The following is a 26,256-nucleotide window of genomic DNA, read 5'->3' as shown; positions in this document are numbered from 1 at the left end:
TTTATACTAAAACTGGCACACAAGAGCTTCAGGTGACGTCTGTAAATGTTAACAGCCGTAGGAGAGAGAGGGCTAGGAGTATCATCGTGGTCATTATTGCCAACTTAGAATGTTATAAAGTATAATTTATTCTTTTATAAACTCTCCACAAATTATAACACATTTAAACCTTCCCCCTAGTCTGGCTAGGGGCAGAGAGCTTCACAGTGCTTTGAGTTTCTTCCTTATTCACATTCTATGGACCATGGAGTAGCTTTCTATTCAATAGTCATAACTATTATTGTAATGTATATTTATGTACATAGTTGATTGGTTATATAGAATCTTCAGATACTCTTCTAAATATTTTTCACATATTGATTCTCTTAAACTCACAACAACCCTATGAGGTGTATATATCCTTTTCTTTCCAAAGAGACGGCTACTAACACCTAGTCACAAACTAGCTAGGGTTAATAACCTCTTGATTTATTCCTGCCAAGTTTCATGTTTTACTTTGAACAGGCCCATTGTGGGGAGGAATCCTTGGTATCATGAGAGGCTAGTGGGGGCGACATGGCAGATGAGCACCCTGGCATCTCTGAAATTCCATTCTCTTCCCTGTCATATTGGCCATGTGCACTGGCATGAGTGGATTTTGCCTGGAAGACCTCACAGGGTCCTGAGCCATGGCAGAAGCACTTCCAGTAAGGTTTAGCAATTTCTTTGGTCCTCAAACATTTTCATCACATTGCCTATTACAGCAATACTGCTAGATGTGGGAGATAAAGATTGCCTACTTTTGTAATTTTTTTGTTATTGTTTGGATAAAAGGGACATTGGATGTGAAAAGGGTTAGCATTTCCTGTGACACATTAACTGTACATTTTATTTGGCTAGTGGCAGCGCTAAGGTTTTATGTTTGAAAGTTAACTATTATTAGACTGTCATTTAAAATTTTCTAAAGGGTGAAAAATGTTCTTAATGGAGACCTCATCTGCACTATGCTTATCAGGCGAAAGCAATCTCATTCCTTGAGGCCTGTCCACACATTTGAAAATTATATAGGTTGGCCTTATAAATCAATTTTGAGTTTCATTGTTTGAATATGACATGTATTGGATTTTTCAAAGGAAATATGCAATTTTTCTTCTTAAATTCGTATTAAATCAACACCCCCAATCTGATAGATGAGAGAAACTGGGTGAACACCAAGCAGCCACCAGTTTAACAAACTGTAATGGTAAGAGTGGAATGGTAAGTGTAGACTCAGAAGAACTTTTTTCTAAATAGATCTTTATTTAAATAAGGCAGTCAAGTAGTTTGCCTTAAAGGCCACCATCATAAACATAACTAAACCCTCTGTGGTTGTTGAAAACTAAGATTGTTTAGCGTTCTGCAGAAATAACCATCTCTTTCTTTTATAAGATAGTGAGGGCCATTGTCTTTAAAGGAAAACTCTCATAGTAAGCCTTTTGGTGATTATAAAAATGTTGTGGTTATAAATTTAGCTGAATACTTTTTGAAGTCATTTTTCCTTTACATTTTGGACTTTTCACTTTAATTCATTCCCCCAAAATTTCTTCATCCCCTCTTGCCATCGTTGTCCTTAGAAAGGCACACGTTTGTCTCTTTCCAATTTTCATGTGATTTTGCTTTCTCAATAACAAAGTAATTGCTTATGAGTAAGACAATGAAAAGATGCAATTTCTTCCCCTTCAGGGCACTTTCATTCATTTCCTTTCTCATCGTTGAGGTTGTCAATTCTGATGGAATCTTACTGTGAATCAGCAAAATATTTGATTTGTTACCCAGGAGGGTCAAGCTACCGAAAGAGCTGGTCTGCAGAATTTCAGATAATCCCTAAGAGATTCTAAAGTATTTTTGGCTCTATTTTAGAGGGGTGAATGCCCTTGGAAATAGCTGTCAGGATGTCAATCTTTGGAGCTTTAATACTTTAATTTTGTTGTCACTTTATTTCCAACTTTCTTCTGCATTATTTTGCCTGGACGTGGTGATTCACCCTTTAGTCAAGAGACGTTGAAGATAATAGTTGTTGTCAGGAAATCAACTTGTTTCCAGGAGGGTTTTAAAGCATTTTGATTTCTTTAACCATTCTAAATCGATGGAAAGTGAACAGTTTCCCTCTCAAGTATGCAATTTATTAAAATATTTTAAATTTGTCAGTAAGAATAAAGAAGCTTTACTATCTGTGGTTTCTTAACTAGATCTGACCATTGCTTAGTCAGGAGTGATGACTGAGAAAAGTTTTAGGAAGAGCCCATTGCTTTGTATACATTTGTTCACTTGACTATCTTTCTATCAGTTTATGAGCCTCTTGAGGGCAGGGTTTGTATCTTATTCATCTTTGTATTGCCAGAGTAGGGCAGGGCTTGGCACCCACTGGACACTCAACACGTGAGAACGAATGAGTGCTTGTTGAGAGAAGGTCCTGGGTCATTCTTCTACTTCTGGATAGCACTGCATCAAAGGTATCTAAGGGATGTGATCATAGCATATCTTAGATTTGAAGAGTCTTTGGAAAAGAATAGTCAGCAAAATTGTATGTAACATGTAGCAGATTTGCACCGTGCACTTCCCAAAGCACATACACTATCACATCTATCTGAATAATTAGGTGATGTAGAATTGATCCCACTTGGGCATTGCACATAGTAGGCACTCAATAAATGCTTGCTGAGTGCATGAAGGACTAAAAAATTTAGCAAATGAGGGAATTGAAACACAACTGGACTACAACTGACTTAAAGGTACAGAGCAAGTTAACATTAGAGTTTGAACTAAGTCCCAAGTCTCTTCACCTGGTACACATATCATGTTATCTCTCAGCGCATCTCGGAACTTGCATAATAAGTGAACACTTCTTCCAGATACTTGTAAATTTTTTAAAGCTAACTAACAGCTTAATTTGGAGGAAGGTCAATATGACCTACTGTAAAATTAGAAGTATGTGGTATTAAAAAAATGGACTTTAACTCTCTTCACTTGATTTTCAGGGCATGACATTCTCCCAGTTTTTTCCATATCTTAGTGGTTGAGACTTCTCAGTCTCCTTGCTGAGTTGGAGTATTCCAGGGCTCAGCCCACGATCCTATTTTCTTCTCTATGTACATTCACTCCCATGGTAATCTCATTCAGTCTAATTGCTTTAAGTACAATCTATATACTGAGGACTCCTAAATTTATGTCTCCAGCCTACATTATGTTCTCCCAAACTACAGATTTGAACAGCAAATTGCCTACTTAATATCTCCACTTGGATGTCTCATGGACATCTTCAATTCAGCATCTCCAAAACTGAGCTCCTGACCATCCTTCCCAAACCTGTACCACCTGAAGACTTCCCAGTCTCAGGGGAACTTCATCCTTTCAGTTCCTCAGTCCAAATACACGGAGGTGTCCTTGACCCCTCTCTGTCTTTTAAACTTAGGGAGTCCATATAGTTTATTGTGTAAATCAGGATACTTTCAGAGTGAAAGGAAGTGCTATTACCAATTACTCCTGGACAACAGGCTTTAAACTGGGATTGTCTGGGGCAAAGACAAAGATTTGTGACACCTTACTCCTACCCTACATCCAAGCCATCAAGAAATAGTAGCTGTACCTTCAGAATCGATCTAAATCTGCCAATTTCTTACCACTGCCATCACTACAATCTTGCCTCAAGCCACCATCATTTCTTTTCCCTGGATTACTGCAGTAACGTTCCAACTGGCTTCCCTGTTTCCACTGTTCTCTTGTCTTGTCTGTGCTCGGCTCCAGCTATGCCCTCCGTGCCTGGGCCTCTGGGGTGGGGCTTTCTCAATGTTTCTGCCCCCTCTCTTCTTGGCAGCCAAGCCATCTTGTGTTCCTGGTGCATCTTGGGTGGAAAAGAGTCCCTGTCTCTCCCCAGTGGTAGGAAACCCCATGGTGTAGTTGTGGGATCATGTGCTTGGGACTTTTCCTGCTTCTTTCCAGGAGCAGAGGGCTTTTTTTCTCCTAACTCTTCTCCAGCAGCAATAGGTAATTTACATGTGACCTGGAGGGCAACAGAGTTTGCTTCCTCCCCCATTGGCTTAAAGCTTTTGCTCTTGTGGCAGAAAGGACCTGGGAAGGGACTTGGGACCTGGCTTAAGGTTTTTGCCTTCAGAGAGGGCTGATCCCCTTTTGCATACCTGCACTGCCGAAGCCAAGTCTGTCCAGCGTCTCATCTGCCCCCACTCTTCCTTGTGGTTCAGAATGATGAGCCTGCCGGAAGTGCAAACTCCTCTTGTTTCTGGCGCTCCTGGGAGCCCTTTCCTGTCACATCAGCCCATGCTTGGCCTTTAACAACTTGATTTCTGCTTACCCAGTTGCATGGTGGCCAGTGCCTCTTTCTCCCATGCTCTGCTACAGGGAGGCCAGTCTGTGTCCCGCTCTCCTTGGAGGGGCTTGTCTCTACTTGGAATTTAGGCAACTATGTTACCCTGCCGCTTCACCTCTCACTGTTAGGGTGGGAGTGATGCTCCTTCTAGTTCTTCACACACCAGACAGAAGCAGAACCTGGCTCTTGTATTAATAATGTACCTTTGATCAAAATTTTCTGGAACTCCTTTTTGAGAATTCCCTTCTATATTGAATAACCCTGATTTGTAGCAAATTTTCGTTCATTGAAAGTGAATTTACTTTTTTAAAGTAGTCCAAAGTAATTTTGAGTTAAATTTGGTAAATAAACTATGTTATCATACTGCTTGCTGTTGCTTTTAATAACCATAGACTCACACAAGACAAAGTTAGAGAGACCAGAAAGAACTGTAAGAAAGAATGACTTAGCCCCCCCAGGTTTATTCCCTCTGAGCATTGCTTTGTTCTGATAGTGAGACAGCTGCAACGGTAACTTTGAAGAAACACAGAGGCAGGAAAGAAAGAAAAGAAGTGTTGGGTAGGTATCTTAAGGGGCAGCTCCAGCTCCACCTGCTGGCATCCACATCAGCATCACCAACATTCATTCAACAATTATGACTGTCTGACTGTAGTCAGTGGGGAACGTGCCTTGGTCCTTCTCTAGAGTGTAGAAAACATGAACTTGAGTTTGAGAGTCATCTCTCCTACTTACAAGCTATGTAACCTCCAGCAAGTCATTCAACCATCCTGAGTCAGTTTTCCCATCTAAGAAGAAGAAAAACAATATTCTCAGGAGCCAGCCCAGTGGCATAGCGGTTAAGTTCACATGTTCCACTTTGGCAGCCCGGGGTTCGCCAGTTCGGATTCTGGGTGTGGACATGGCACTGCTTGGCAAGCCATGCTGTGGCAGGAGTCCCACATACAAAGTAGAGGAAGATGGGCATGGGTGTTAGCTCAGGGCCAGTCTTCCTTAGCAAAAAGAGGAGGATTGGCAGCGGATGTTAGTTCAGAGCTATCCTCCCTCAAAAAAAAAAAAAAAAGACAAAAAGAAAAACAATCTTCTCCCCATAGGGTTGCTGTGAGGCTGTATCAAAATAATATATGGGAAGTGCTTTGTAAAGACCTTATCAAATGTTAGCTGTTAGTAGGGAAGTTTTATTAGTTTGTTTGTGAGGGAGCTCTCACTATCATAATTATTCACAATGATTAATGTTTATTGAATACCTATTACATTAAACTGTGAGGTTAATAAAATTATTTAATGACTCTGCTCAATACTATATGGGATTGAAAAAAAAGGATCAGCTCATCTTTCATTGGATGCATCTGGATCATTAAAAAATCTCCTCTTACTCACATGGCTTTGTAACCTTACTGCTACCGGCTATAAGCTCTGCATCAGACTTTTTGTGAAGTTTTGTGTGTTTTCTACGTTGGGGTTCCTTTATAATCCGTGTGTACATTCTACGACTTGAAGTGTACCTTTATTTTTCAAGTGATTTCAGAGAATAGGATAATTCTATTTAGCTTTTTATTATATATGTTATATACTATTTACTGTAAAATTTATTTAATTTTATTCAGCTTTCATCATATATTGTTGAAATACATATTTCATATATATGAATTGTTGAATGTATTATAATATTATTACATATTTTGATTTTAACTGCTAAGCATTATCCTAAGCACTTTACGTATAGAAGTTAATTTAATCCTCACAACAGCCCTCTGAGGTTGGTAGTAGTAGTATTCCTATTTCACAGGTGAGGAAACTGAGGCATAGAAAGGGTAAGTAATTTCTCTAGCTCCTGTGGCTACTGTGTGGAGGAGCTGGGCTTTACAGTCAGCTCTGGACTCTGTGTGGAGTCTAACCAGTGTGTCAACTGCCCAGCGGCTTCTCTACAGAAGGTACAAAGTACCCTGGGTTACAGAGGAAGAATGTGACTGAATCCCCAGACTTCTCTTAGACTTCTAGTTGTAAGCAGGTCCCTTTTCTCCTCTCCTGTTTTCAGAATATGAGTTAGCAATCCAGGTGGACATCTTCGACTTTTGTGTTCATCACAGAACTGCCAGTAGATGTTCCACAGAGACTCTGTAAGCGAGGCCTTTTTAACCAAACTAGGGGTGAAGGCAGGTTTTGGCAATAAGTCATTGTAATTTTTTTCTCTTTGTCCAAATCACCAGGGCCTAGAGCCTTCCTGAGCTTCAGAATAGGTCTCTGTTCAGGCCAGAGATGCAGATGCAATGGGGCCACGATGAGGTTCTCTCTTTTGAAGTTAAGTGAGTGAGAAAATGGTGAGTTGGCCCCAATGGCAAACTCAGAGGCAAATTTCCACTCTCAAAATGTTTAAAATTGAGGGATATTTCAGTTTGATAGATAAGGGTATAAGGTAGGTTGTGCTTAGTAACAAGATGTATGCAATTTTTTGTCTATTTTCTAAATAAGTTTGGAAAGCTATTGGCTTTTCCAATTTCAAGCCAACTTGGACATCTGTCATCGATAGATAAAACTGATGCTGTGCGATGATACTGAGTGATGCTCCTGTCTTTGGAATTTACTGTCTCTTCTTGGAAAATGTCCCTAGCTCTTGTGCATATGTCTTTTAATCCTCCTTTTGGCTAAGTTTTGCAAGTGGTAACTTCAGCTGATGGTGCAGAAACTTTGGTTACCTCATTTTTAACTAATTTGCCAGCAAACAGAAATCCTGACTGACTGCCATGATCTTGAATAGTGGCATTGACGTAAAAAAAAAAATTCTCCACAGCTCCTGATTAGGTCCTAAGAAGGACTTCTTTTTTCTGTTTTTATTAATGAGCCTTGAACTTGAAATAGGCAAGCAGCTGCATTTGATGGAATTCGGCCCGTTAAACTTTAAAGGAGATCTGGATGACAAGCAAATGTTTCCTAACTTCTTTTGGTTTGTGGCTTTGTGTAGTACAAAGCCATCATTTAGGATCTTCCCCAGGGCTGCATCAGGGCTCACTCAAGATCCTGTACTTTCCAGCTGCTGTACGTGAGATCTCGCCGAGATGTTCACATCGCCAATTCCTTTGATATTTAATAACATGGTCTGGTACTCAGTCACATGAGATGTTTGCAGTGTCTTGAACAAATTTTTGGATCAAAGAATGTCCAAAAAGCAATCCTCTAAAATCTGTATTTTGAAGACCTATAAGAATAAAATGTCTATAAAGAAGAGCTTTTTTTCATGATGAAGCCATGGCTGGGGGGTATAAGTAAACATTTTCTCCCTTTTTCTGAGTAAAAGAGGATGCTGATAATGTGCAAGATAAGAGAGAATTTTTATTGAGTTTTAAACTAGTTGTCCCTAGCATGAGAAAAAGGACAGCAGGAGAACAGCTTATATACAATTCCCTATCCATGTGAGGGTGAGGATTGTTGATTTGGATCAGAAAGAATTGATCATCCTTCACCAAAGGAAGACAGCAGCAAAGGCCTAAGTGGAACATTCCAGCAACATGGAGAATGTCTCCTCTTTGACTTGAAGCCCACTGAGAATCATGCCATATTTGTTTGTTTATATCTGTTGGAAGGATCTGTGTGCATGCAGGCAATTCCCGAATGTGCCTGGAGGAGCGGCCTCCTAAAGGAGGTCTGAATCTTGCCAGAGGATTTCTCTTAGGATGCTTACGCCATCTCAGGTCTCCCAGGACATGCTTTTGGGTCCAACTCTCCCTCAGCATCTTTAGGGGCTTTAAAGTATTTGGATGAACCAAATAGATCCATGTGGCAAATTATCCATTGAAATGCTCATCTATACAAACAGGATAACATGAAGTGTGAATTGCCATTTTTTAATGATGTGATAGAAAAAAAATGACAGCAGTTTCAGCATCAAAGCAACAAAGTGCATTAACCCCCTGGAGTAATTTCATGACCCTCCAGATGCTCCATGGTTGATGAAGATTCGTCAGCCGGAAGGGTGAGGAATCAACATTCACACCTGTCAGGGTCCCTCCAGGAGCTGGACAACTTCAGAGCATTAATTAATGCCTTCTTCCATGTAGACTTAAGGTTGAATGAAGATATGACTTCTCTTTTCTGAGACAAGAACAGGAGAATATCTTCTCACTTAGTTATGGCAAGTAAAGGGAGTTTAGATAGAGACAAATGAATCCAGACAAACAGCTACAAATAAAACAATTAAATAAGCTGTGGGGGGAGGGGAGGAGGGTTTACAGATCTGCAGTATGAGTTATCACCAATCACAAGTTATGCTTTGCAGAGCTAGAGAGAATTACAGTTAGATATCCAGAACTATAAAAGAAATTCCTATGTGGCCTTGAACTGTTGTAAGACAACACACTCCCTAGTCTGCTGTGGACACAGTGGTTGTCACTCCAATTTTACTCTCCTTTGTACACCAGCCATGAGGGTTGGGAGCTGACCCCTGGTCAGGGAGAGCCCATCCTCCTTTCCAGAGTTGTGGGTTCCAGATAACTAGGTGTGAAGCCAATTCAGGGCAATAAGACTCAATAAAGAATTTTCCAGAGCCTTCTGGGAAAGAATATTATTACACTTCAGGCAACTTCTGGAAATGACGCTCTCTCCTGCTGAACATGAGCAGAACAGCATGGGATAGTGATTGCTACCACCAACCATCCTACATCCAGAAGGGAACCAGCTGTAGGAAGAAGTCAAGTCTGTGGACAGGAGAGTGGAAACATGGAACAGGAACCTGGGTCCTTGGTGTCATCACTGAGGTCCCTGGATAAACCAGTGCTTTGGGCAGGGATGAAGAGAAATGATGGATCTCCCTGACTAAGCCAACAATCAAAGGATGGCCACTTGGTGTGCAAAATTTTTGAATTGCAATATGTGAGATTTCGGAGAGAACAGTAGTACCCATGGATGAGTCACCTAGTGTTTAAATATGATCTAGTGTTTGCTCACAAGAATGTTTGGTTATAATTAATTTCCAATGAGGTGGGATTTTGTAGTCCAGGACCAGACCCTACTGCAGGGATAGAATTGATGATGGAGATAGTAATGTATGAGGTGTGATGAGATATTACTAGTTTTCAAATGTCCTATTCAACAGGGCTTGGAAATAAAGATCAAGGTTGTGCCTGGCGTGGGCAGATTTGGATGCAGTCTGGAAAATCTGTACAAACTGGGCAAAGGGAGAGTCACTGAAACTCACCATTATGGAACACCGTTGATGCACTAGACCCACCTCACCTTTGTCCCGAGATAAATGATAGCAAAAAGTCATCTAACATCTAAGAGTGACATGGATTTATGTGATTTTTAAGACTATTTATTGCAAAAACTTCTATTCTTTTCGAACACTAAGAAGTCTCAGTAGAGACAATACCCTTCGTTATCTCTCTCCCTCCCTCCTTCCCTCCATCCCTCTCTCTCTCTCCTTCTCCCTTTTTCTCTCTCTTCTGACTCTAGGTCCCTCTCTTTGTTAATCTTTTAAATTCTTGCTTCTCATTCTAGCAACACTGTGGAGGTGGGCAATGTGCATTGACATATTTAATTTTGTTTCTTTTTGTGCTCCTGGGAATTTTCACAGTACAATAATCTGATGCTTTTTATAAGATTCTTATAAAATCTTGATTGGATTTTGTGGGTCTTCTTGACACCAGATCAGAGCATTTGAAATTTAGTCATTTTTTTTTTGTTTCCAAGGTAAAAACCAGCTGGGCTAAGTGTCTGGGACCAAACGCCTAGAAACCTCCTCAACAGCAAGGGGCCAGAGTAGTCACTGCTCATTGTGTGCTTTTTTCTTCTTCTTCTTTTCCTTTTTTTTTTTTTTGGGGAAAAATTAGCTCCCTCACTTTGCTTCTGTTGCCTATTCAAAAACTGACTCTTGGTGGCAGGAGTAAACCAGAGGGTCTACTGGTTGTTTTAAGACAAAAGCCTTGAATGGTTGCAGCTAGAACTATGACAAAGTGAAAAGATTATTTTGCAAAACCCAAATGAGATGAAGTTGAAATCAGCCCTGCTGGACACTTGCATCTATTCCTTCCATCATGAAGCTTTCGTTGAATCCCCAGTAGTAGTTAATCCTTTTCTTCTTTGCATTTCTCTCTCATACACCTTACCTGTACCTCTCTTCTAAGACTGATGCCATTCTAGGTTTGGGGCTGTGTTTTATTCATCCCCATATCCTGTTACCTGGTATATAGCTAAGAACACAGCATATGTTGAGTTAATACATAGCTACAAAGATATGGGACATTTAGATCTCACTTAACCAAGAAATATTTATTGAGTGTCTACTCAGTACCATGCACTGTTCTAGGCACTGGATACACTGTGATAAGTAGGACAGTCAAAGTCTCTGCCCTCGTAGAGGTTCTCTCTAGTGGGAGAGACTGACAATACACAAAGGATATATAATATAATGTCAGGTTGTGAACTGCTAACAAGGAAATAAAAAGGGATAAAGGGATAAAGCAGATGGGGTGGCATGGGAATGGGGCACTATTTTACGAGAACTCGGAGGAGGTGACAAAGGGGTAAATGAAGCCATGCAGACATCTGAAGGAGGGACATGCCAAGCAGAGTGAACAGCATGGGCAAAGGCCCTGAGACAAGAACAAACCAGGCTTATCCCAGGAAGTGCAAGACGGGTGATGTGACTAGCAAGGAGTGTTTGGAGAGAAGACTGAGACTGACAGGACCAGATCATATGAGATCTTTTAGGTTGTTCATAGGTTTATTCTTGATGTGATGGGAAGTCAATGAAAGGTTGGGCCAGTGGGAGACATGATCAGATGTTCATTTTTAAAGAGTCATCCTGGTTGCAATATCAAAAAGGAATTGTAGTGGGGTACAAGTGCATGCAATGACACGCATTTGGAGAAAATATCTCCAGTAGAAGTAGGCTAGAGTCTACTAGATGATGAGCCTAGAGTCCAGGCGATGAGGGTGGTAGATTCCCAATATAATTTGGAGTTCAAACTTTCAGGATTTATTTTGACCTATTAAAACTCCCACAAAGTCTGTCCTTTACGGAAGTTACTCTAAAATGAAGACACATACTTGTCTTCTCAGGCTGTAATCTGACACAGTGGTTCTCAAACTTTTTGGTCCCCAAACTCTTTATACTTCTAAAAATTATTGAGGACCCCAAAGAGCTTTTTTGTTTGTTTGTTTATGTGGATTAGCTCTATTGATAAATATTTTAAAATGCTTATCTATTACTTCATTTAAAAACAATAATAATAAACTTAAACCTAATAAACCCATTACATGTTAACAGAAATAACTTATTTTTTGTGAAAACTAACTGTATTTTCCACGATAAAAAACATTAGTGAGAATAATGGCATTGCTCTACATTTTGCAAATTTCTTTAATGTAAGACAGCTGGATTCCCATATCTCCTTCTGTGTTCAGTCTGTTGTGATATCACTCATCCTGCAGCCTCTGGAAAACTCCACTGTACTCTTGTAAGAGAATGACACTAAAAAAGACCAATAACATCTTAGTAGTATTTTTTAAAAAATCCTGACCTCACAGACTCCCTGAAAGCATTTCAATGATCCCCAGGGTTCCTTAGACTGCACTTTGAGAACTGCTAATCTAAAGGAAAGCCACCTTGATAGTCACTTTACAGCTCTGTGTAAAAGAGATATTAGCATCAATCCCATGGGTAAGATTCTATGGTAGAATTCCTTTATCACTTATGATTACCAGCCTTGGAGGTATGTAGAAAACCAGACCACGATTTAAAGATTGCCTTGACCTGGGGATCCACAACCTTTTAAATCCTGATAACATTAATAGGGTTAAGTGCAAATCAACAAAGCTCATACAGAGCAGAACAAAGCAAGAAAAAAAAAAGAAGAAGAAAGAGTCATAGACCAGAGAGAAGAAAGAAGTGACAAAACAGAACAGGTATATGTGGGAGTGGGAGGCTAATGATAAAAATTGCCTGGCTCCGTGGCTCCAGGAGACAAGGAGGAGGAGACACTCCCATGTCTAAAGCCACATATTGTTCTAACATTACTCCTTGGGCACATAAATAACCTCTGCCTAAGCTTTTCTAACTCAGATGCCCACAGTTCATCTCTCCAAGTGAAACTCTGGCTTTAATACCACACCTGTCATAAAATCCACTATAAGTATGTGACTGAATGTAAAATAACCCAGTGCCCCGTTCACCTGAATCAGACAGGGAATGCAATCAGACAGACCCACGAGTGAGGGAGGAGGGAGAAACTCCATCTACCTCCAATCCAGGCATCAAGAAAAACCAGCTTTTCCTTCCAGAAAATACAATGAATGAGTAAATGACACTCAAAACCAAAACTGACTAATACTTAACTTTTGCTGAAAGGAGCCACAGAAATCTACAACATCATCACGCGGCCTTGAACTTCAAGGTGATATGAGAGACACCAGAACAGGTTTTAAGGCCAGGCACAAGTTTCCAAAGAAGTTCTACTCAGTTTCACTCAGCCTCATAGGACAGAAACCCAGCTGCCTCTGAAAGTAACATAACTTGAAGTCTCTGTGTTGGGTGAAAGGTGGCCCAAGGTCATAGCGACCTGCTTACTCCTCTTGCAGGCACGGGGCTTGGTATTTTGCCATGTGTCTGACACCATTGAGAAAGGCTATTTAAGCCCATTAGGGTGGTGGAAAAAAGTCTAAATGCCTACCTTCTTGCAGCCGGAATGGGTGTATCCCAATGGATTGTCTAGGGTCGTGTGAAATTAGGTTTTTTTTTTTAATTGAAAAGCTTCCTCTTCTTCTTTCTTTTTTTAGAAATGCAAATGAGAGTGGCACTGATGTCTCCAGGCTTTGAAGAGCAGAGACTGCCTATTGTGCTGTGGTGTGTGGCTCAGGGCAGACAGAGAGCGTACAGAGTGACGCATTCTCAAGAGCAAGGTGTGAACCCATGGCCATATGTTGTTCTAACTCATTTACAACAACTTATCTGGCACTGAGGTCATTTACGTTTTTATAGGTTTTAATAGAGAATGATATATGTAGATTGCTGTCTTTTGGAAAAAAGCATGTCTGAAACATTCTTGAGATTCTTATAACAGTTATCACTTCTATTTGTTTATAGTTCCAGTTTAGCACAGAAGAAAACCTGGACTGTTTCTGTGTGTGAAGATTTTATGTCAACTTGGTCATCAGGTAAAATTCTGTTTTATATTGTGGAAAGAGGCAAATTGGAAGTCATTAGTCACCGCTGATGTTATATCAGTTCTTTCCAATTCTCTCTAGTGGTATTGAAGACACTAATAAAATAGGCTGCCAAGGCCACTTACAGGCAAACCTGTAAAGTAGTGTAGGGGAGGAAGACATTTCCTCTACCCACCCTAGGTCCTTCTGGCCAGAGAACAAATTAAATTGAATGAGACAGAATAACAGGAGAAAATTAAACAAAGCTTTATAACATGTATACATGGGAGAGACTCAGGCAAACTGAACAACTCACCAAAATGGTGGAAGCTCTCACCTTAAATACCATCCTCAGCTAAAGACAAAGGAAGATGTTGGGGGTGGAGGGAGTCAGTTATGGGAGATTACCAGAAAAGCACAGTAAACAAGAGTAAGGTTCTAATGCAGATTTAAGTCCTTGCCTTCTGCATTCATAAGACTTTCTAGAGATAAGGTCATCCCCCCTTCTTCCTGGTACAGAGAGGGAGATACCTTTACAGATGGAGATTTCCTTTACAAATGTAAATGTCTCTTACAAAGGATAATTTCTACTTATCAGAATTTCTCTCATGTCTGCAGTTTTTAAAAGTAACCAGCCCAAAATAATCCTCAAGCCAAAGAGACATATCTTGGGGTGGCCAATTCCAATCCCCCACAGTAGAAAGAGATTCTCTTTGGTTCATTCCCCCTCAAAGGCAGATGCTGTTGCAGCGATAGTAAAAACAATTAATATCATGGGCTTTGCAATCAGAGAGATCCAAGTCTGAATTGCATTCATTCGTTTATTGTCTCAACAAATATTTACTGTGTGCCTACTATGTGCTAGACATTGTTCCAGGCATTGGGATGCAAGAGTGAGGAAAAGGCAAACGGGTGCCCACCTTCTAGTGGGCGAGGCAGCCACCATCATCTAGGTGACAAGCTCAAGGTTCACTCAGCCTTATGCTGAACCGATTATGACGGCCTTACCTCTCAGCTGCAAATCTCTGCTTCTGTATACTCCTCAGTGGGGCTGGGTTGAACTCTGTAAACTTTCTCCTTTGCTGCTGGCTTCCTGTAAGGGTCTGCCAATAGGGAGAACAGAGGGAGACTGCAAGGATGGAAGAAGGGACTTTCTCTTCTCTTGTTCCTCTCAGTATCACCCCTTCAGTGGCCTGCGTCTGACAGCAGCAGCTGGTTCTGGTCTCCAGTCTCCTCTGGTGCTCTCAGAACCAGCCTCTGGGCATGTTCTCAGAACATTAGCAGCAGCTGGGTCGGGCTCCTTCTCAGAGGTCTGAGCCCCAGCTCTGTGGGACTCTTTCACTCAACTTCTGGGCTCTGATAATTCCAACCTCTTCCCTAGATAGCAGCTGCTCCTACTCTAGTATTTTAGAGTAACCTTGGTGACCCCTTTTGCCCATTCAGCCTCCCACCATCTGGGAAATCAATTGCCTGTAGTAAATTTTATGTTAAAATGCCTCCTGTGGTTTTTGTTTTCTTGACTGGACCCTGACATACACATAACCATACCAATTTATCTTAAGATAGTTAAGATTTGTAACAAGGATGCTGGGAAATATTAATTGATTATGAAACACATCAGCTTGGCATATTCAACATTTTCAATAATGAAAAAAGAGCAAGTGAATGCTTTTACTTGGTTGAATATTTTGCGTGATTTCAAAGAGGGGAAAGTATAAATGTCCACATTTACTTTCAACAGATCAACATTGCATTTTTGTGAAAATGAAACAAATGTTTCTTAAATGTTTCTTTAGAACTGTAGGAGAAATAATTTCGTGACTTTTTACCAAAAAGTAATTGGATATTTTAAATCCATTTTTTTTTTTGACTTGGGAGCAAGGCTTCTACTGTCATCCTTCAACCTCTTTTCTGCAAATTTATTTTATTTCTAATGTCTCCTTATACAATATAGATTAATTTAACCAGAATATGTGTGACTCCTATTGTAAAGAATGTGCTTAACAACAATCATTACTACACCCATATTCACTTTTAAGCCAAGACCTTACTACTTCTTGATATTTATTTCTAAGTATAGAACAAAATGTTCCTCAAATGCAATTGTAGGGGAGAAAGACAATTCTAGGTCCTTCTGACTGGTCTTAGAATTAAGTTGGCATGAGATGGAATAACAGGAGGAAATAAAGCCAAATTTAATAACATGTGTACATGGGAGAAACCCCAGAAAACTCACAACTCACCAGAATGGCCAAAGCCTGCCACCTTAAATACCATCTTCAGCTAAAGACAAAGGAGGATGTTGGGGTAGTGGTTTGGAACTTCAAAGGGGAGGAAGGCAATTCACATGGAGATGGAAAAGCAAACATTTGGTAGACAGAACTTTGATGAGAATGTGCTTAGCAAGGACCCTCATCGTCTACCGATACTCAGAGTTATCTATGGTGATGGCCTATCCAGGGGACAGGACTTTTATCTTAAATTCTTTTAGGCAGTTAGGGGGAAGGTCAAAGTTTATTTCAGAGTCTCTTGCCCTTAAAAATAATCAAGCCAAAGAGACACATTGTGGGGTGGCCCATTCTGATCCCCCACACAATCTAGCATGTAATGCACTGGACTTTAGAAAATCAGCTTCACTTAAATAGAATCAATGTGGCATGCTCAAATATTGATGTGGGGGGTCGGCCCAGCGGCACAGCGATTAAGTGCGCACATTCTGCTTCCTCCGCCCGGGGTTCACTGGTTCGGATCCCGGGTGCGGACATGGCACCACTTGGCAAGCCATGCTGTGGTAGGCGTCCCACATATAAAGTAGAGAAACATGGGCGCGGATGTTAGTTTGGGGCCAGTCTTCCTCAGCAAAAAGAGGAGGATTGGCAGCAGTTAGCTCAGGGCTAATCTTCCTCAAAAAACAAAATATATATATTGATGAATTGATTCTAGCTCTGTCAGATTCATAATTATAAACATAAACTTGATAATCTTCAACTATGAAATGAAAATGGTAATATATCCCTATAAATGAATATCAAGTGTTTTTATCTATTTGCCATACTCTGTTAAAGTTGCTTTGATATGTTTTAATAAATGAACGTTTGACAAGAGATAGGGTCTTTGTTCACAGGCAATGGGAAAAAAGCCTAAAATGTACAAATTCCAGTTTCACCTAATTTTAAATTCATAAACAGGTGGCCTCTAAGAGAAAGACTATACTGAGTTTAATTAATAACTCACGGTCACTTGATAAGTCTCTGTGAAGCTTTTATGATTAGCTAGAGTGCCCAGAAACTAAAGAATGAATCACTCTAAAGCCTCCATAACATGCCCTTTGGCAAGTCAGACTGTTTCCAATTCCCTGTTATCAACAAAATTAAAGAGGAGCCCTTTGAATTGTCAGATGAGAGATCATGAAAAATAATTTCTGATGATAGATCACTGTGTGATTTTTGTCATCTAACTCGAGAGATCAGAAATTGAGTAACACTAAGGCTGGCCCAGTGGTGTAATGGTTGAGTTTGCACCCTCTGCTTCAGCAGCCTAGGGTTCACAGATTTGGATCCCAGGCATTGACCTAGCGCTGTTCGGCAAGCCACACTGTGGCAGGCATCCTGCATAAAATACAGGAAGATTGGCATAGATGTTAGCTCAGCAACAATCTTCCTCACACTCACAGTTGTGTAACACTGTTATAACAGAAGTCTGTTCATTTCCATTGAATGATTTCTCAGCACTTAAATGCATTAAAAGATAAATAGAATTGAACTGATGTAGAGTCTTGTTTCATTTCAGCATTAAATAATATTCATCCAAGCTTATGTGAATTAATTGAGAAAAAATCTATTGCATTAAGATATATTCCCAAAAACATTCCACTTATTTTGTCCAATAATTACTTTTCAAAATTGGAAATGCAGTTATATTGCTTTAATCTACCATATACAACTAATAATTTTAAGAATAACACAATACAGAAAAATAATTTAACACTTAGAGCATCATGTTTACAAAAAAATAATTTTTCTCTTATAACTTTCAGTTTAGAAATATATTTGGAGCAGAGAAATAGGGTGATCAATAAAATATTTTCAAGCATAATACAATATTACATCAGGATAAAATTACGTGAGGAAAGTAGACTGGAAAAACTTCACAGAAAGAAAAAGTGTTCAGCCGTCAAAGGGTATGTTGGTGTATCTTTTAAATAGATGATGGTGGGTATCAAACACTGTATTACTTAGTATTTATTTAAAAACATAATGAAACACTTGATATTTATAAATGTGAACATTTACAATATGCTGGAAATTATATCTTAACAACTATTTAGACTAATATTGAAACATTTATACAATGGTCTAAGACTATGTAAAAGGGTTTCTAGTTTTTCGTACTTATTTTTGGGGACACACGAGCGAGAAAATTTGAAGACCACTGGCATACAGAGACCAGCCAAAAGCTAGTTTAGCAGAGACAGTTCAGTGTTTCTGATGGTGAATGCTGCCTCTGATCAACATGGACATCCTGCCACTGGCAGCAAGGGATCTCTTCCAAAATTCCCTGATGATCTTGGGCACAGGACACTGTTTCTTCAAGATGGATCACTGCATAATCAGGCAAACAGCTGTTAAATTGTATTTAGTATTTTCCTTACACACACATCAAAAAACAAATTTTTAGAACTAAAATCTTATTTGGCATTCTATTTTTAATACCATGTGCAGTGTTTCTTTCTCACGCACTATAGTGTCCCATGAGTCGTCATCTTGGTGTACTATTTTAGTCCAACTCATTAGTGTGTACTTTGTACCTTGTACTTTGCTCAGCAGGCAGGATATAGCTAATAAATGTTGTTGAGTTTAATTAAATTTAAATATGATAAAGGCCGATCGACCCTTTGTATTTTAAAAAGGTAGGCCTTCAACATCAATAAATAAATTTGTCTCTAGAGAGGGAGAGAAAACTGATGCTTCATTCCATAACTACCACAATTATATAACATTTCCAACCCAGCCATGTTTGGTTGGCCAAGGTGGGATCACTGGATACCTGTCACTTTTCTATGCCCCAATTGAAAGGCCATGGACGCTTAGTTCTGAATGGGACTTCTCAAGTCTGTAGGGTTTGTAGGTTGCCGAAGTTCATGCTGAATCTGTAGCCTGTAGACATAAGCATGATTATTGTGGGAAGATATAAAGCTCTTTGCAATGCACACAACAGTGGAAAAGCCAAAACTAATCTTGCAAATGTTATTGAAATTAAATGTCAACATATCCTCAATTGGTTATGAGCATTCACAAACGCATTCAGACACAGGGGGTGCCTTGAGCATTTGAAAAGCAAAATCTCAACTCTAAAAGACAAAAGCAAAAGGCAAGCAGTTTAGTCCTCTGTTTGCAAATGTGCTTAGCACAGGTTCTGTCAAATCCTTGTTCATAGAACCCAAGTTGAGTCATTCTGTTTAAATAAACTGTGTGTTGTCTCTCTTATTTTCTACCGAGAAGTGACTGTGTCCTTGATACAAATGTTCTCCATTTCCTACCTCCAGCTGCACCCAGTTTTGCCCTAAAATTGATTCGAAACAGCAGCCAGAAAATATACCCATGGAAAGTGTATTCTGTGCCAACCCAGCCTTCCTACAAAGCAAGCAATCTCTTTGCTCCTGCAATTTGCATGGCCATACCATACACAGCCTGCTGTCCATGCTGGTGCACTTTCCATTGACACTCTTACAAGGTTGGTGAGGCCACTCTTTGTCAAAATAATTTCACCAACTGGGGAGTTCACAGGTGCCTGAATACATATTAAGATGTCTCTTAGTTTTGTACCTATAGGTAATTCTTTATTTTCCTGAAACAACCAAGACGGGGGTCAGAAGAGCAGTCAAAACGTCAGATTTGTCTCTGTCTTTTTATGTTCTATCTGCAAAGAGTTTTCTTAAAAGTGTCGCTGTGAACACATTCACTTCCCCAGTCTAGTTGAAGGTAGGACTTAATAAATAGCCGGCACCGGCTTTTCGCTCCCGTACCACTCATGCGTTCCGTAACCTCCATATTCCAGTAACACGTTCCAGTACACGTTTGTTAGTGTTGGTCTTGTTAGAAGACCAAAAAAGGGCAGCATTTCCAGCCCTAAGAGGATAAAAAGAACTCAGTGTTTTTACAGATATATAGTATTGGCTTCGAATTTACATATATTCTAAGGTAGAAGAACTCCTCCATCCAATTACATAAACTCTTGATGGCATCTACAGGTATCTCTCCCTCTAAATATTTTATTAGCTAAATCAGAGCATTCATATACATCCTCAGTGAGAATGGATTTTAAAGTCACAAATTCAGAACTTTTAATGAGTCTGTTTGCAACACTGCAAAGTAATGGAAATCCTTAGAAAAACTGAGCCAGGCTGGTCTTGTTTGACCAGGTCAAACTGAGGTCAGATGCACTGAGTAACCCCTTCTTCAGGCGACTGTTAAATAGCAGTAAGATGCATCCCTGAGGGTCCGGCGCCATTGCACCTGGCCCCATCAGGAGAATCAATCATGACTGCAGACCCTTGACGCTCACTATCTTGACCACATCGAGGCTCCAAGCAGCAAACAGTTTAAGCTGCTCATCCACCGTGATGAGTTCTGAGGTGCTTGAAACTTCTCAGGAAAAAGATATATTATGGGCATTGATCACTGCATCGGTGAAGAGGAGCACGTGGCTGCGGAAGTCAGAATAGTTAATAGCTGCTCTCTTGAGAGGCGAAGGGATAATAAATTAGAGAGCACTTAATATTGGCACCACTGAATGTGGAATGGGAATTGATAGGTCCAGGGTGAGGGAAAATCCTGTGCCACTCCTCACAAACCCCCTAATCCTTAAACTCTCCACACGGTGCTGTGTTCCTATAGGTCTCGGCTGCCTGACTCTCCCCCGAGTACAAGACTGTCCCTCCAGCCCTTTCAGTGGGGCTACTATTCTCACACATTGTGCAAACCACAGGTGTGTTAGTGTTTCCCAGGCACCCCATTGTCACTTCACATGAGCATGCATCTACCATTGTGTAAAACTCATACTTTTGAGAGGCTGACACCACCATGATGTACTGCAGTGTACCAGAGACTGTTGCTCATGGAGCCTGGATGTCATTCTGACTGATTCGCAAAAGTCTCTAGCTGTCACTCTCACTCTCCAAGCCAACCCCTGCCATAATGGTGGGGTATCTCAGGACCCTAGAGGATAGATGAGTCAACCCCCATTGGGGCCTTACAATTTCCTTGAATCTTCTAAACTTATTCCATTTCAGTCACTTAGGTAGAAACCTGTGAGTTCTCCTTGGCTCCTTCCTCCCTCCATCAAGCCCTAGCTCATTACCTCTGGATTCTTGAATCCATCCCTACAGCCATGCCCTCATTCAGGATCTGATTTAAGTGTCTCTCCACTTCCTGACATCTTCATCCAATCCCTTTTCTACATAGCCACCAGTGTGATATATTTTATTCAGATATAACTGTGTCAATTGTTTATGTAAATCTCTAGTTGCATTTTTTATCAATTTTCTACGGGGTGAAGTTCAAGATCCTTACCTTGACATACCACCATAAGCTGTTTCCTGCTTATCTCCCCGGCCTCACCTCTCCATGATCATCACTCTCTGCCTTGGACGTTGTGGACAGCAACATAAATGGCTTGTAGCTCCCCGCACGTACTGTTATGTGTTGCTTCCATACTTTTACTGATGCTGTTCCCTGGACCTGGATTACTCTTCCATTATCTCCATTGCTGAACTTCCATTTATCCTTTAAGGTCTCCTATGTGATATGCATTAGGAAGCCTTCATACCACCTCGCAAGTTAAATACTGTTCCTCCACACTCTCGCACCACCCTGGCATCTCTCCGTCACTGCATTCATTACTTTTTGTTCATTCACTCGCTGGCATTATCCACTTATATGTTTCTGTCTCCCTACCTAGACTAGGAGTTTCTTGAAGTCTTGAAAGGTGTCTTATTTGTATTTCTATTTCACTGCTTAGCACAAGGTGATTACAAGTGAGAAATAATGATAAAAATTGTGGCAATATATTGACAGCCTCTTATGCACAAGGCATTTAACATGCATCTTATCTCGCTCAATCCTCACCACAGCTGTAAGAGGTGGTTATTATCATGTCCATTTTACAATGAGGAAACAGAGTCAGAGAGATGGGCACCTTCACCAAGGTCACCTGCAAGTGAGTGGCAGAATTAAGATTTGAATCCCCAGTTGTGTGACTCCAGAATACACATTCTGTTTACCACAACCACAAGATGAAGGTCATCCTGCTAAGGTGCTCTGCTTTCTGAATTATAATGAGATAGAAAGGAATGAAAGCGACTGATAAGAAAATTAGTACAATAAGTATCTGGCTGGTCACTACACCCCAGGGCAAGTCAGAATTTCATCATTGCCTGCATTTCTACATCCTTCACCCAGGACAGTCTTGTGGCTGTGGACACTCAAAAATATTTAACAGATTGACTTACTATAAAACATAACTTATTCATAGAGCAAAGAATGGTGTAAAGAACAAGCATTTCAGATTTTGGTTATGTAAGGAAACTGAAGGCATTACAGACAAGGAGCACCTCCAGATGCTGTGTCACTCAGTGTTATTTTTTTCCCCGTGATTTGTGGATTTACTTATATGAAAATTCTTAAATATAAATAAAAGTTATCAATGTAATTAAGTAGTTACAAACCTTATTTTGAAAAGATGTAGATACAGACTATTCCAGAAAATGGGGAAAATATGCGCATTACATCTTAAGAACCATTGCAGTATAGTTACAATAACTACTGCATAGATGGAACCTATGCATATTTCAGAACAAAATATCTGTGACTTAAATTAGCATCTGTCATTATGACAGCTGCAAACCATTCCCAAAGCTCGTCGTCTTTTTGTGGGGCCTAAGCCAGCCCATTAGTCAGCATCAAGTCAAAATCTCTCTGTGATGCTGGCAAATGGATTTCATTTAATCAAGGAATTCACCGAATATTTATTGAACATCTGTTGCAAGATCTGAAGTAGACATTGTGGAGGCTGCAAAGGCAGTAAGTACATCTCTCCCTTAAGACTTTCACAAAACAGTCACAGATTGAAAGTTAAATCAGAATACAAGGTGTTATATCAAAAGTGAGTGGCACAGACAGTGGATATTAGAGACTCCCTTATCTTGCTTTCTATTTCCTCATAGCACTATTTCCTGAAGTCACAATATTTAAGTGTACATATAAATATATATGTGTGTGTGCATCTGTGTGTGTGCATGTATCTCTGTGTGTGTATATATGTGTATATGTATTTTTTGAGTCACCTTGGTCTTCCCCACTAGAATTTTAAGCTCAGTAAGGGCGGGGACTTGTGTGTCTTGCTCTCCATTGTGTCCACAGCAACTACAACTGTGCTTGACACATAGTAGGTGCTCAGTAAATGGTTATTGAATAAAAGAATGTATTTGGAGAATAGAGAAATTATGCAGAGCTGGTTAAAGAGCAGGGAACATTTGATTCAGTTCTTGAAGAATGAAGATGATTTGGATAGAAGCAGGGAGGCATTTCAGGAGTGAATTTGAACAAGGACAATGGTTTGGGAGTGAGGATGTGCTGGGAATAGATTTGTCTGTCTGGAGGGGATGTTTCCTATTGTGGATTATTTAACCGTAGGATTGGCTGGGGCAAGGTTGACCAAGTAAGTAAGGCGTTCCGTCTGGAGCATAGGCACTAGAATGATTTGAGAGACTGAGACAAAGCAATTTCTGTTTCCCCAAGTTTGTGGCATTCTGTCTGCGCTTGTAGTCACAGGTTTGTTACGACCACCTGGGACGCTGTTCATCGTCTTGCCTATAGCAATCAGCTAACAAGGCCGGCGTTGAGCAGACTGTCAGCACTGACAGGCTCAAATGTTACACTCCACTGAAAATGACACTTCTCTACCAACGTATTTTGCAGAAAAATCCTTCAAAGCAGGGACACTGGCTCTATCAGTGTGTTTTAATTCCTATAATGCCCCCATCCCCACCCACACACTAGAAGTTTCGTCTATCTTGATTTTGCTCCCGAAGCACCCACAAAGATTGATAATCAGTGATTCAGAGTTCAAAACCTCAGCACATACCTTATCAATCCTCTAGCTACGTCTGAATAAAGACTCAGAAGTGTGCCAGGCTGAGTGACTCTGTCATTGAGGTCATCCTCAGCGGGGATTAAGTCTGAAATTCCAACTTTGGGTGATCCAAGTACCCTGTATCTCAACTTGGAGCATATGTGGAAGTTATAAAATTATTAATTTGCTGAATTTTTTACATTATTCTTTGCCCTTGGAGTTTTATCAAATCTGATTTTTGCCTCACATTCTTGCCCCAAGTTTTAAAAATGAACAGTAGGAAGCTTATATATTTTACTTACAGAGATAAAATTAAAATTTTGCAAATGTGTTATGGCTTTGGTTAATTTTTTTAACAGATCCTTTTGTTTAAATGGAATCCTTTAAGCATCCCGGGTATATAAAACAGATCAGAACAGAACTGCTCTGGCTAGAGAAGGGGGCCCAGGACGCCCCCTGCTGGTCTCCTGCGTTTCTTCCTCTCAACCTGCACCCCATGGCAGGCACCATTATTGAACTCCACTGAACACAGTTTGCAACCACTGAATTCAAATGATGAGAAAGAATATTTAACTGGACCACCATAAGGGCAGCCATTCATCCAGGGCTCACTCTGAGGTATAGTTGCCCCAACTGGACCCTTATTCCATGGTGAATTATGCCACTAATAGTGGGCTTATTCTTCTGGAAAACTCTCCTTCCATGTGCTGGGAATTTAAGGTGGGAAAGTACAATCTGCATTATGTTCTAACTAAACATAGAGCATCCTAGCAACAGTATAAATGGTTATCATGAAAAACGAAACTTTCACTTGCAAAAGGTTTTGCCTGAACTCTCCACGTTTCAGTCATTTAGTAAAAATCTACTGTCAGTCCACAAAACAGAGGATGGATCTGAGTTGGGAAATATTAGTAAAGCACTTTGATTGCCGCCAGGAGCTCTATGATTTATAACGTTTTTTAATCTTCAGCACTCCGTTGGTTAGTGATGCTGCTCCCACTCTTGCACAGATGGTGGAATGTGGCCGTGGAGGCTGTTGTGAAGGGACAGGTCATGTTTCAGCCTTGGGATAGGACTAGATTTAGGCTTGACTCTGACCCCTTGATCCTCTCCAAGAGTCATGCTCCTTTTATGTCACCTAAAGTTGAAAAGTAGCCAGTGTTGCCTAATATTAATTATATTAGGAATAATAAGTCCACATGTAAAAATACTAGTGCAAGTTATGCATAAGAATTTACCAAGATAGTATATAATTAATTAAATTTGGGAAAGGGTAACCTCTATGTCAGAGTGGGGTGCATAGATTTCAGGGGTGTAAAAGATGACCCACTGAGTTGGGAGAAGAAAATATTAGAATATATTTAAATTTTTATAGAATTTTACAATTTTCCTACTTTTGTAGATTTTATAATGTACACATTATGCTATTGCAGCACCATAGGTACATAATTTATGAATCTCTACATTTACGTGTATTGAGGTGTGTTCTAGAAAGATTTTACTAATAGCATGTGGGAACTACTTCATTTGGCTCTCACTGTAGAAAAGTGAGTTTGTCATTTTTGCTGTTCAGCAGTTCAGATAAATCTAGATCCGAAGAGAGAGGCATAGGGATGGAATGAAGACTTTGGCACCAAGAGTTCTGGGTTCAAATCCCAGCTTGACCACTTACCACCCCAATCATCTAGGACGAGTTTACACCCCTAATCTCAATTTCCTCATCCATGAAAAAGGGATAATAATCCTCATTATTTTAGATGAGATAGTTTATTTAAAGTGCATATTAGAATGTTTGGCACAATAAATAGTATCTGTTACCATTTGTAAAATCCGCTGTTCAAGTCATTGTGCAATTTGCCACATTTTCAGCTGGGTCAGTAGAACATGGTTACATTAAAAACGTAAATAATATATTGTCCCTTGGGCTAGAGAGAGATACGGATTTTCTTGTCCTTTTTGACTTTTGGACTATAAAGTCTATATCCTGCACTTATTAATCTGTGTAGTGAGGGAGGAGGGCCCTTGATTCTTGTCTTCATGGGGCTCAGCTCTGCTCAGCCATGGCTGGATCAATGCATGTCTATGTCCACATTACAGGATTCGTTAAGAAAAGAAAAGTCAGCTCACACTATGTGGTTAAGGATAATGGAAATTTGCTTATTAGAAGTCTTCCGGAGAGAAAATTTCTTAATTACTTGCTTTCGATTAAAATGAAGGTAAATAGAAGCAATTCTGAAGCAAGCCTTGTGATTGTATTTTCCTGAGTGTAGTGTAGGAGTCTGGCAATTAGGGGGCAATTTCCTGCAGTTCTCTTACATTTGTCTGGATTTCAGACAGTTTGCAATCAAACTAATATACAGGGGAGTCACCTCACATACTTTTTAGAAGAAGGTGATATATGAGTATGGAGTTTATCAAGAAAAAATTGCATTGGATCAGCCTAATTCTTTTAAAGGGGTAATTAGGCTAGTTAGTAAGAGACTACTGTAGACTGATACTGTAATGTATCTGATTTCAGAACAGCATTTGCATGGTAGGTCGCCGCAACTCTGTGGTCAAGATGGGAAATTTGGTCTTGACCATGTGACGATTAGGTGGGTAGGATTGTAGCCCAGAGCATACAGGGCAGAAAGTGATCAGGTAGTATG

General features: G+C 40.1%; 1 long non-coding RNA gene across 8 annotated transcripts in view; it reads left to right on the top strand.

The window, feature by feature from the left end:
- Positions 1–26,256, top strand: part of LOC103549425 (uncharacterized) — a 148,091-nt gene that overhangs the window by 88,648 nt on the left and 33,187 nt on the right. For all 8 annotated transcript variants that reach the window (XR_544533.2, XR_011532319.1, XR_011532318.1 and 5 more), the window contains exons 3-4: positions 13,112–13,234; positions 13,419–13,489. This is a non-coding gene — a long non-coding RNA (uncharacterized lncRNA). The remainder of the gene's footprint in view (positions 1–13,111; positions 13,235–13,418; positions 13,490–26,256) is intronic.

This window comes from Equus przewalskii, chromosome 24, assembly GCF_037783145.1.
Source record: "Equus przewalskii isolate Varuska chromosome 24, EquPr2, whole genome shotgun sequence".
NCBI lineage: Eukaryota > Metazoa > Chordata > Mammalia > Perissodactyla > Equidae > Equus > Equus przewalskii.
Note: the sequence above shows the minus strand (reverse complement) of the source record. Positions and strands in the feature narration are given on the sequence as shown.